This window comes from Cupressus sempervirens, chromosome 7 (genome assembly GCF_028749045.1).
Source record: "Cupressus sempervirens isolate cs-2001-9-10 chromosome 7, ASM2874904v1, whole genome shotgun sequence".
Lineage (NCBI taxonomy): Eukaryota > Viridiplantae > Streptophyta > Pinopsida > Cupressales > Cupressaceae > Cupressus > Cupressus sempervirens.
This window is the reverse complement of record NC_143124.1, coordinates 275,745,483-275,758,083: the sequence shown is the minus strand read 5'-3', so window position 1 is coordinate 275,758,083 and position 12,601 is coordinate 275,745,483. Positions and strand designations below refer to the sequence as shown.

Sequence of the window (12,601 nt, the reverse complement as noted above, 5' to 3'; positions counted from 1 at the left end):
AAATAGCTAATATCACAAAGATCCACCAAATTTCTCAAGAAACCCCAAATCGAGTATGCCAGAAATTGTGCCAAAAGCTTCACAGCTTCACCTATTATTAATAAATTTGAAAGTGGACATTTGTACAGAAATTTCAGCAGCATAAAAGCCTACAAAATGACATTTCTAGATCTGTATAGCCTTTACACAATAGTTCTCAAATGTAGGACAAAAACTATGCTCATCGGGCTCCCGAAATTAACACAAAAATGCCCGGAAACACCACAAAAACACTAATAATATATCTCAAAAGTTTAATCACATCCCAATACATATATTCAGCTCTATTTTAACACCTTAAAGTCTAAAATACAGCAGCAACCCAAACTGATATGAAATACTCAACTAAAAACACCAAACTCATACAAAAAACACACCCGAAAATTCACAAATCTGCACTGTTCAGCACAAAGGCAAACACTGTATGAGCATGCACATGGAATGGCTTCAAACTCCCATCCTTAGCCTTCCTGGAAACCTACAAACTCCCATTCTTGGGTCTCCCTGGAAACCTGCAAACTCCCGTTCTTGGGTCTCCTTCTCCACAGGTTTGGTAGCCTCGGAAGAATAACAAAGAATGAGCAAAATCAAGTTCTGGAATCCCCCCAAAATGCCTCCAAACCTCTTAAAAGAGGGCATAACTGTAACTCACGTCCAAGAGAGGTTAATGAAACATATTTTAATAATAATTTTCATTTATTAGTCCAACGGTTTCCAAAGATTAACCCCCTTTTTCCGAAACTTCACTTTCTTGGGCCTGCCTGCCTTAGCAAAGATTATTATTTTTTAATTATTTGAAAAGGGGACATGAAAAGTCCTCCCCTCCCAAACATTGCTTGTCCTCAAGAAATGGCTGAACAATAAACCAATCAATCCACCTGGATCCCAAATCTAGTCATGAACTATACTACTACCAACTAGCACAGACTCCTGCAATATCCTCTGCAATATGACCAAGAGGAATCCATAATCAAACTGGCAATTATAGCTCAACCAAACTCCAAAATCACCACTACCATAGTCAAAAACCCATGAGACACAAACTCTTAGAACATCAGAACCCAAGTAAAGTGGACAAATCAAACTACCAACATAGTAAATACCATCAACGCATCCCATTGGCCTATACGAAATGTACAATCCAACTCTACAACAATGGTGAACGCTCTCGAATGAAACTGTACCAAGTATGGACAATCCACACACTGTACAACTCCTACAGTCAACACAACTCTGCAAATCATCGGTCACTATCTCATAACCATAACTCCCATGCACTACTGATGGTGAAAAGACATTACAAGATAAAGAGTAAGAAATGGAATCCAAACCAAATTTGCCTGCCATCAACTCCTCAAAACAAGGATCAAATGTTAACTGATGTACATACCCTGCAATATAATGTTGATTAAAAAAACCAACCTCAGTCAACAGCTCACCATGAACAAGTGATATAACCCACTGTGACTGATCACTAGCTAAGTCAGGAGATGTCATAAGCAAAGGAGTAGAATCAATAACAACACCTGCTGAAGCATCACTCCAAAACTCCTGCTCTAAGTCATGTATTATCAAGCTATCAACTGCAGGACCTATTGCCATGTCATGCCCATCACAACTCTCATCCCGAGGCATCAAACTATTCCATAACTGATGATAAGCACTAGGAACCAAAGTACATCTCTGTATCATAATCTCATCAACATGGTCATCAAAGGTAAATTGATGAGCGTACCTCACAGTGTAATGCTGATAGAATGCGCCAATCTTAGTCAGTGGCTCAGACTATAATCCAGATGAAACTAACTACAATTGATCATTAACCATGTTGGAACTGACTACTACCTCCAAAGATATCACCAAGGGAGTAGTATTACTAGCAGGAACCATGCCAACTGTCGACTCACCAACATCACACACGATCTTTGATACATCTCTAGTCTCTGTGCCATTAGTACTAGAGGCCACCACCATGTCAGGCATACAACAATCTACTACAACACCCAACTCAACTGAACCTGACTCTAGTGGGAATGAACCTGATATGCCAATGTTAGTATCAACGATGGATGCATCCCCATCTCCACTGTCTCTGACAATCTCGGCCATGGACATCCTCGGATCACCAAACATCACAGCTTGTGACTGTATCAAATCAAGTAAAGACTGTAGCTGCTCTAACTCCATGGTCACCTTAGCCAAATGAAACTGTGACTCCTTGAAAGCCAACTGTGTACTCTCAAGAATCTTAGAAGTCACCTCAAGCTGCTCAATAAGCTCACTCACCTCATCTTCCTTGGCCAACAATGCATCATATGTTGTACTGCCCCACTCCATAAGATAATCTCTGTCGGCTAGCAACTGCATATAATTCTGTCTCAAAATCCAAATAGCCTCCCATAAAGAGTGGATCTCTATCAAGGAAAGATAACTGCCTTCCTACTCATCACTAGTAGGAGAACCCCATCCATAAACTACTAACAACTGACGAGCAGCATCGAAATGCTGGCAAGTGATAGCAATGTCTTGGTCTCTAACTCTCAACTGATTAGACACATGATGGCACTGGCTTGACTGTCTCCTACAAACCTCCTCGGATGCACTGTCTAAAGGAGTATCCTCAAAGTTACTAGTCTCTAGAGTATTACCATCCATGTCCTATGAATCAACTCTAAAGCTCATATCAACATATAGAGTATCAAAAACTGTAGCACTGCCGTCCAACTCCTCTGTACCCAAAGAAACTAAGTCTTCAAAACTGCCCACTGCATCCTCCTGGATGTCATCAATGCCAATATGATCCTGGGACTCATCTGTACACACTGCCAAATATGAAAGATCATCAACACATTCCAGAAAGTATGGTTGACTGGATATATGAACAAAGCCCAACACCGGTGTATAAAAACTAATACCAACATTAGACAAGATACTGGCACAAGAAAAGACAACACCATGTAATCTGCTAATCAAATCCATGATAGCACCCAAACAAACACTGCTACCAAAAAGTGTTAAAGATCTCCAGTCAACTAAATCCCAAATGCCAATATAACAATCTTGAGTCCATATCTGTAAACTAGAATCAGCTAGTAACTCAAGCAAACTACTCACCTGAGTAATATGATCAATACCAACTAACTCCACATACCTGTCATGATGAGATAATGAAGTCACAATACTATCTTTGTTCACCTTCAGCTGGCTGGACAAATCATGTGAAGTACTACTAGCCTCAACCTCATGTGATGAAGCATCTAACTGTTCCTGGTACTCTTTCTTTGCAAAGTCATGAATGCTCAATGTCTGCTCATCTCTACCAGGTATCTCACCATCCTGCACAACAACATCCTCATAATCATCATCTGAACCCACTACACTGTAGTCACTGCCTGTTGTAAGTATGCCATCCTGAATACTTGTGGCATCATCCTTTGACGACCGGTAAAAAATTGTCTCAATTTGAGTATCAAGTTGACTGTTACTATCAATCTGTGTAATATCCTTTCCCACCACCTCCTGTGGTAGAGTAGAATCTGAGACCTCTACCTGGCTATCAGCTAGTTTCTCACTCTCCTCATGCAAGTTCTTAGTAATTTTTCATCTGCCCTGTGAGAAAATCTGCCAAATAGAAATCCAGTCAACTTATCCACCTTAGCTGGGTCGGACAACATGTCATTCATTATACGGTGGTGCTCAACCAACTGTTCAGACATGTCATGGCTTATTTTTATAAGTTTATCTCGAATTTCTAAATAACCATCCTTTCTACTGTTTTAACTTTGGATATCAATTGTCCAAGATCGTTTCCTCTGAGACTCTGTACTATACCTGTCCATTCTAGATAAAGTAGAGTGTAACCCCAATAGGATATAACTTCTTCAAACACCAATAACTAACATGCAAATGATTAGAAGCATCATGCAACCATAGATTTTGACATGCAACTGATTAGAAGCAACATGCAACCACCAGATTCACCAAGAACTAACATGCAAATGATTAGAAGTAGCATGCAACCATAAATTTTGACATGCAACTGATTAGAAGCAACATGCAATCATAAATTATGACATGCAAGATCTGGGTAGTTGTCAAAACTGACATGCAAGATCTGGGTAGTTGTCAAAACTGACATGCAAGCTTCTACAACCACCAAATTCACCAAGAACTAACATGAAAATGATTAAAAGTAGCATGAAACCATAAATTTTGACATGCAGCTGATTAGAAGCAACATGCAATCATAAATTATGACATGCAAGATCTGGGTAGTTGTCAAAACTGACATGCAAGATCTGGGTAGTTGTCAAAACTGACATGCAAGCTTCTACAAACCCTCTGGCTGGCAAGATCATGGCTCTGATACCACTGAAATGTCCCTTTTCTTATTTTGTATGAAATTCTCAACCTCTAATTAGATTTTCAAAATCAAATAGCTAATATCACAAAGATCCACCAAATTTTTCAAGAAACCCCAAATCGGGTATGCCAGAAATTGTGCCAAAAGCTTCACAGCTTCACCTATTATTAATAAATCTGAAAGTGGACATTTTTACAGAAATTTCAGCAGCATAACAGCCTACAAAATGACATTTCCAGATCCATATAGCCTTTACACAATAGTTCTCAAATGTAGGACAAAAACTATGCTCATTGGGCTCCTGAAATTAACACAAAGATGCCTGAAAATACCACAAAAACACTAATAATATATCTCAAAAGTTTAATCACATCCCAATACATATATTCAGCTCTATTTTAACACCTTAAAGTCTGAAATACAGTAGCAACCCAAACTGATATGAAATACTCAACTGAAAACACCAAACTCATACAAAAAACACACCCGAAAATCCACAAATCTGCACTGTTCAGCACAAAGGCAAACTCTGTATGAGCATGCACATGGAATGGCTTCAAACTCTCGTCCTTAGCCTTCCTGAAAACCTGCAAACTCCCATTCTTGGGTCTCCCTAGAAACCTGCAAACTCTCGTTCTTGGGTCTCCTTCTCCACAGGTTTGGCAGCCTCTGAAGAATAACAAAGAATGAGCAAAATCAAGTTCTGGAATCCCCCCAAAATGCCTCCAAACCTCTTAAAAGAGGGCATAACTATGACTCACGTCCAAGAGAGGTTAATGAAACATATTTTAATAATAATTTTCATTTATTAGTCCAACGGTTTCCAAAGATTAACCCCCTTTTTCTGAAACTTCACTTTCTTGGGCCTGCCTGCCTTAGCAAAGATTATTATTTTTTAATTATTTGAAAAGGGGACATGACACACTACTCCATCTAGGGGCCGCCAACAAGGGTGTAGCTCTTCTAGCTAACACTTGCACATGCCATGCTCATAGGCTTCCTGCCACCACTCTCCCAGTGGTGGTGGTTGGTGTTGCCACTCTGCTTCTCTGCCTCGTGGTGGCACAGGATGGTCCCCAGGTTCAGTGGCTCCCCCTCCTAGTGCTCAGCGTGTTGTTCCTAGTAAATGGCTCATTCACTTGGAGTTGGTTATCTCACCTCTACAAAGTGATAACAAAGATTAAGCGCATGCCCTTGATGATGTTGCTAATGGCTAGATTGTTCCCAGCCCACCTGCCAATCCTAGGGATGAGTGGGGATTTCATGATCGGGATGAACCACCACCCTCCGCTTGCACTGCTTTGGTAGCCTAAGGGTTGTTTCTTACAGTTTTTTTTTTATGAATAGTTGTTGATTCTGGTTGTGGCCGTGTGAACTTTCATGGGGTGATCTTGTATCCCCCGGCCCCTTTTTTGTGAATTGTAACTAAGTATATTATTTATTAATAGAAAATGACTATTCATCAAAAAAAAATGTACACATTGCATTGAAATATACATACTTATGAATCATAAGACTTCCACAATCCATATGAAACTATCAAAATTTATGTTTCTGGATTCGATTGTATGATTTTTTTTATCAACCTTTCAGATCACACTCTATGATCCAAATTTCTTCCTTCCTTTAATATAATACCCAAACATATTTTCCTATCACCATAACCATTGTACCTTATTCAGATGCAATTGCCAGTAAATATTGACTTCGACACATTTCTTAGATGGAGTTTTCCGGTAAGAGAGACAAGCAGCATAGTAAAAGCCGTAGAGCATAGGCATGCTTATAAGCATCAAATCATGAAGGATAAGATAGAAGGATAAGATAGGAGGACTATAAAGGCAAGAAAACTTGAAATTAAGAACTGGAAAACACGCCTAACTGACTGCGACTATTAGAAACCTATGAACACAGAAATATTGTGAAGTAGAAGTTCCGAGCTTTAAGGAAAACAACAGTGAAGAATTCTTGATTTATATAATACACAATTTCTTATGTATGTTTGCCAAAATTTCCCAACAACCAAATCATAAGCAGTCAAACATACGGTCGGAACAATTATTTTGTTTTATTTTTGACACTAAAACCTGAAATATCGGTACTCCTTGCTATATGAAAATATCGGTAAACCTCTAAGCGGAAGGAGCATTAGGTACCATATCCTTCATCGGCGAGGCATAGACTCTTCAAGTTCAACAGCTACAAGGTAGTTTGATGAATTACCATTGTTCTTGGGGCTGTAAAGGCCGAGCCATCCGTAATCTCCTTTGTAGGAGACATGAAACCTGTAATCCAGAGACGCGATAAAGAAAGCAAGTCCATCGCCACCATTATCATTCTCATCCTTGCGACTCCAGATTATTTGGAATTGAAACTGAGTGGTGAAGTTGGAATTGCCGAGGGGAATTGTATTCTCATAGACAACTCTGCCTGTGCTCCCACCGTTTAGACCGTCTGTGTCATCTGTAAGTTGGATTACATTTTGATCAGTAACAAAGGCATCACCGTCCAAAAGACCATGGTTTTCGCCATCTAGTTCGAAGCTAATTAGAGATGACACATTTTCTGCTTTTGTAATTGAGATTTGTAGCGTACGACAGTGTGATACTACATAAATAGTAATCATCACTGTTGAGATACTTGAAGCCATTAGACAATTCTTCAACCAGCAGTATATTTGTGATCGTATGGTATTCATCCTTTCTTTTGAGGGGCAATATGTGATATTATATTTTCCTGACAATTTCTATACGTTAAAGACCGCATCTTCTATAATAATTCAACAGGGACAATGACTACCAAGGTAAAATCATCGTCAATCAAACTCATTCCAACTTAGAGCGGAAGACCTAATTAAACAGATCAATAAGGAAGACGTTATCATCTCGTTACAATATTAATTGAATAAAACAAGAGTTTGGAAAAATGTTGAAGAGTGTGCGTTTCATGCCGAGAAGTATTCACGGGAGATGAGTGCCGTGAGTATAATTTGACACTAGAACAGAATCTATTTCATGCGCATTGGTAATGTCTCATAATGTAGGGCCCATGGCGGATTTTTATGAAATGGTTGAATGTTCATATTATAAAAAAATATTAACCTTGCACCGAGCCAGTGTAAGTGTATAGTCAATAGGCAAACATATGTCGCTTATCAAGTTATATTTTTTTATTATTTATTGTTTGGTCCCTTCATTATCAAACGACTTAATTACTATTTTAAACTTTGATATTTTATGTCGATTCATTTCTCTACTCTCCCTTAATGTTCCCTTTGTCATACTAACACTTATCCCTTCACTTCCCCAATTTTTTCATTTGTCATACTCATACTTATCCCTTCGCTTCCATTCCATTATTTTGCAATGCTACAAAATTACTATTTATTAAAAAATATTTAACAATTAATTATATATCATTCTATTACATCAACTAGGGCCTACCCACCATTCAAACTATTGAAAAATTGTTGTCTTTCATATATATAAATTTATATGATTTAATTTTTTCAATTTGTTAACTTAACTTGCCACCTATAAGCAGAGTAACAAAATTGAAATTAATAAAAGACTATTATTCTGAGCCCTAAGACTGTTTAATCTCATTAACATTATTAAAATTCTTCATTCATTGATTTATTCATCCGGTGCTTATTCAAATGATTTCTCTTTTCTTCCATTCCATTTGAACACCAATCAATTAGTATAATAATTTTCATTGGTATTTTATAGTTTTAGTTTTCTTTGCACAAAATTCAATTTGTTTGATTGGATTTTTCTTCAGTTGTAGGTTTTGTGCTTGATTCAACAAAATGTCTATAGAATTTGTGACTTGAATATATAATAAAATCAAAGCTAGATATACATCAATTCTCAAATTCAATGATTTTAATGTCTATCATTGAAATGGCCATTTGGACCATCAAATTCTAGACATCTATAGAAGCCAAAAATATAACAAATGGCTTGAAAGCAATTTTTTTCTAGATAAGTTGGTTTGGGCAGTGCATTGGGCAAGTAGTTGACAAGAATCTCTACATAGATACATGACTTAATAAGCTCTTACTAACAAGAAGCTCTTAATAATGCTAATCTATAGAACAAGTTCAAGGTTTCCATTAGTCTCTCAAAAAACACTATTGGCAACTCCAATACTCCAAATCAAATTTCTCCATCCAATGTCACATTCATTGATTCAGTGAATGATCATAAACATATTGGGATTAAACATTGAACACTAAACAATAAATATTAAAGTTTAAAATATTTGAATCAACAAATAACAAGAGCTTTGTAAGAGCTTGACTCGCTACCTTGTGTTACTGGGGATTCATTATTTGAAAATAAAATGGAAAATAGATTATCAAATATTTGTAAAATAGAGAGAATTCTTTTTTGACATTTAATTTTTTTCATTCTACAACTAACCTCAAAATTTACAAGTGAAAAAAAACATAAGTTTTTTATTTAATAATAAATAAGTTTTGTAATTTTAGTTTTGCAAAAAGAAAATTTCAAAACATATTAAAATAGTTATGGTAGTGTAACAATAAATAAAATAATAATAATCATCTATCAAAATAAATGATTATAAAATTACTATTACTAGCTTATATATACCTTTATATATATTATGCTGAGAGTAATCGTTCTCAAGGCACCTATTTTTATTTAATCCCAAGGTTATTTTAATCACAGTTGGGATTTATGAAAATGAAAATAGGTGCCTCGAGAATTATTACTCTCAACATAATATATATAGAGGTATATATAAGCTAGTGGCAATCACGGCGCAACAGGAAAAGTATTTTTTAAATTTTTTCTTTTTTTTTAAGGTTAGTGCTGAATTATTTATTTCCTTTTAAATACAATTGTATAAACTTACTATAAAAATGTAATAGTGTAAACTTACTATAAAATTATTCTTGAATATTTTATTTTTTAATTCTATATATGGTGTTTATTTGGATCACTTTAATTCAGTTTTATTTCAAGCATATTGTTACATAAAATGTTATATTGAAGAGTAGAGTTATAGTTAGGGTTAGGGTTAGTGTTAGGGATGGAGCTATTGTTAAGGTTTGAGTTATGGATAGGGTTAGAGTTACGGTCAGGAATATAGTTACAATTAGAGTCTGGATTAGCATTAGGGTTATGGCTAGGGTTAATTTTAGGATTACAAATCTTGGTAGGGTTATAGTTAGGGTTAGAATTAGAGTTAGGTTTAGGGTTAAAGTAAGGGCAAGGGTAAGAATAAGGGTTTAGGTTAAAAATATAGTTAGGGTTAGGATTAGAATTAGAGTTAGGGTTTGAGTTAGAGGTAGAGTTAGAATTGGAGCTCGAATAAGGGCTAGAGTTAGAGTTGAAATTAGGGTTATAATTAGGGCTAAAATTAGGATTAGGGTTAGGGTTAAAATTAGATTTATGGTTAGAGTTAGAGAAAGGGGTAGAGAAAGGGTTAGTTTTAGGGTGATGGTTAAGGTTAGATTTATATTTAGAGTTAGGGTTGTATATAGAGTTACATCAGGGTTAAGGTTAGGGTAAGAGTTTGAGTTGGGGTTAAGGTTAGGGCTATGGTTTTTGTCTAGATTAAAGTAAGGGTTAAGGTTAGAGTTAGAGTTTTGAGTCAAGGTTAAGGTTAGAGTTAGGGTTAGGTTAGGATTTTAGAGAAGGTTAAACTAAGGATTAGGGTTAGGATTAGAGTCTAATTATGGTAGAGTTAGATTTATAGGTAGGGTTATATTTAGGGTTAGAGTTAGGGATAGGATTATGGTTTTAAGAAAGTAATTTTCTTTTTGGCATATTGTAATGTAAAATGTTATAGTCAAACAAAGATATATGGTTAGGTACAAAGTTACCATTACAGTTAATGTTAACCTTAGGAATAGAATAAGGGTTAAGGTTAGCATTAGGGTTAGGGCTGGAGTTAGGGTTAGGGTTTGAGTTATGGTTAAGGTTAGGGTTAGAGTTACGGTTATGGTTATTGTTAGAGTTATGGTTAAGGTTTGGGTTAGAATTATGTTTATGGTTAAGGTTAGGGTTAGAGTTATGGTTATGGTTAAGGTTCAGATTAGAGTTATGTTTATGGTTAAGGTTAGGGTTAGAGTTATGATCATAGTTAAGGTTAGGGTTAGAGTTATGGTTAGGGTTAGTGTTAGAGTTATAGTAAGGCTAGGGTTAGAGTTTGAGTCAGGGTTAAGGTTAGAGTCAAGGTTAGGGTTTGAGTCAGGATTAAAGTAAGGGTTAGGGTTAGGGTTAGAGTCCAATTATGGTAGGGTTAGATTTAGGGTTAGAGTTATGCTCATGGTTAAGGTTAGGGTTAGGGTTAGGGTTATTATAGGGCTCGAGTTAGGGTTATTGTAGTGATAGGGTTAGGGTTTGAGTTAGGGTTAAGGTTAGATTTAGGATTAGGGTTAAGGTTTTAGTTAGGATTAGAGTTAGGGTTAGGGTTAGGGTTAGAGTCTAGTTATGGTAGAGTTAGATTTAGGGTTAGAGTTAGGGATAGAGTTATGTTTATGGTTAAGTTTAGGGTTAGAGTTATGCTCATGGTTAAGGTTAGGGTTAGACTTATGGTTATAGTTAGGGTTAGGGCTTGAGTAAGGGTTAAGGTTCTAAAGTTATGGTTAGGGAAAAGTTTTGAGCCAAGATTAAAGTTAGGGTTAGGGTTATGGTTAGAGTCCAATTCTGATAGAGTTAGATTTAGGGTTAGAGTTAGAGAAAAATTAATGTTTATGGTTAAAGTTAATGTTAAGGTTAGGGCTAGGGTTAGAGTTAGAGTTGAGGTTAGGGTTAAATTTAGAACTAAGGCTAGGGCTAGTGTTAAGGTTAGGGTTAGGGTTAGAGTTAGAGTTACCGTTAGCATTAGGATGAAAATTAGGGTAAGGGATAGGGTTTGAATTAGAGTTAGGGTTCTTGTTAGGGTTAGGTTTACAATTAGAGCTAGAGTTAGCATTAAGGTTAGAGTTACACTTAGGGTTAGAGTTAGAGTTAGGGTTAGGGTTAGGTTTAAAATTAGAGTTAGAGTTGGGATTAGGGTTAGGGTTAGAATTAGGGTTAGAAATATAGTTAGGATTAGAGATAGAGTTAGGGTTAGGGTAAGGGTAAGAATTAGGGTGAGGGTTAGAATTAGGGTTACAAATATAGTTAGGGTTAGTGTTAGGGTTAGAATAAGAGTTAGGGTTAGGGTTAGAGATAGAGTTAGAATTAGAGTTAGAATAAGGGTTGGAGTTAGAGTTAGAGTTAGAGTTAGGGTTATATTTAGGGTTAGAATTAAGGTTAGGATTAGAATTAGTGTTAGAGTTAGGGTTAGGGTTAGTGTTAGGGTTATGGTTAGGGTTAGTATTAGGGTTAGGGTTAGGGTTAGTGTTAGGGTTATGGTTAGGATTAGCAATAGGGTTAGGGTTACAATTAGAGTTAGAGTTAAAATTAGAGGTAGTGTTAGTGTTAGTGTTAGTATAAGAGTTAGAGTTAGAATTAGAGTTAGAGTTAGGGTTTAAGTTAGAGTTAGAGTTAAAGTTAGAGATAGAGTTGTGATCGAGGTTAGATTAGGATTAGGGTTAAAGTTACCTAATTAGATTTAGGGTTAGGGTAAGAGTTAGGGTTAGGATTAGGATTAGAATTAGGATTTGTGTTAGAGTTAGAGTTATATATAGTGTTAGGGGTAGGATTAAGGGTAGGTTTATAGTCAAAGTTAGGGTTAGTGTTAATATTGGGGTTAGGGTTACAAAAAGAGTCAGAGTTAGAGTTAGGGTTAGAATTAGGGGTAGGGTTAGAATTAGAGATAAAGTTAGAGTTGGAGTTAGGGTTAGGGTTAGAGTTAGAGTTAGAGTTAGAGTTAGAGTTAGATTTAGGGTAAGAATTAGAGTTAGAATTAGGGTTAGGAATAGAATTAGCATTAGAGTTAGAGTTAGGGTTAGAATTAGGGTTAGGGTTAGGGTTAGGGTTAGGGTTAGGGTAAGAATTAGAGTTAGAGTTATAGTTAGGGTTAGAGTTAGGAATAGAGTTATAGTTAGGGTTAGAATTAGGTTAGGGTTAGAGCTAGAATTGAGGTTAGGGTTAGAATTAGGGTTAGAGTTAGGGTTATATAGGTTCAGGTTAGGATTAGGGGTAGAATTAGAGTTACAATTAGAGTTAGAGTTAGAATTACAGTTCGGGTTAGAATTAGGGTTACAAATATAATTAGGGTTACAAATATAATTAG

The 12,601-nt window shown here is 36.2% G+C and overlaps 1 pseudogene; it reads right to left on the bottom strand.

Moving 5' to 3' along the window:
* Nucleotides 1-7,052, bottom strand: part of LOC149546487 (L-type lectin-domain containing receptor kinase IX.1-like) — a 49,253-nt pseudogene extending 42,201 nt beyond the window's left edge.
* Between the last annotated feature and the right edge of the window lie 5,549 nt (nucleotides 7,053-12,601).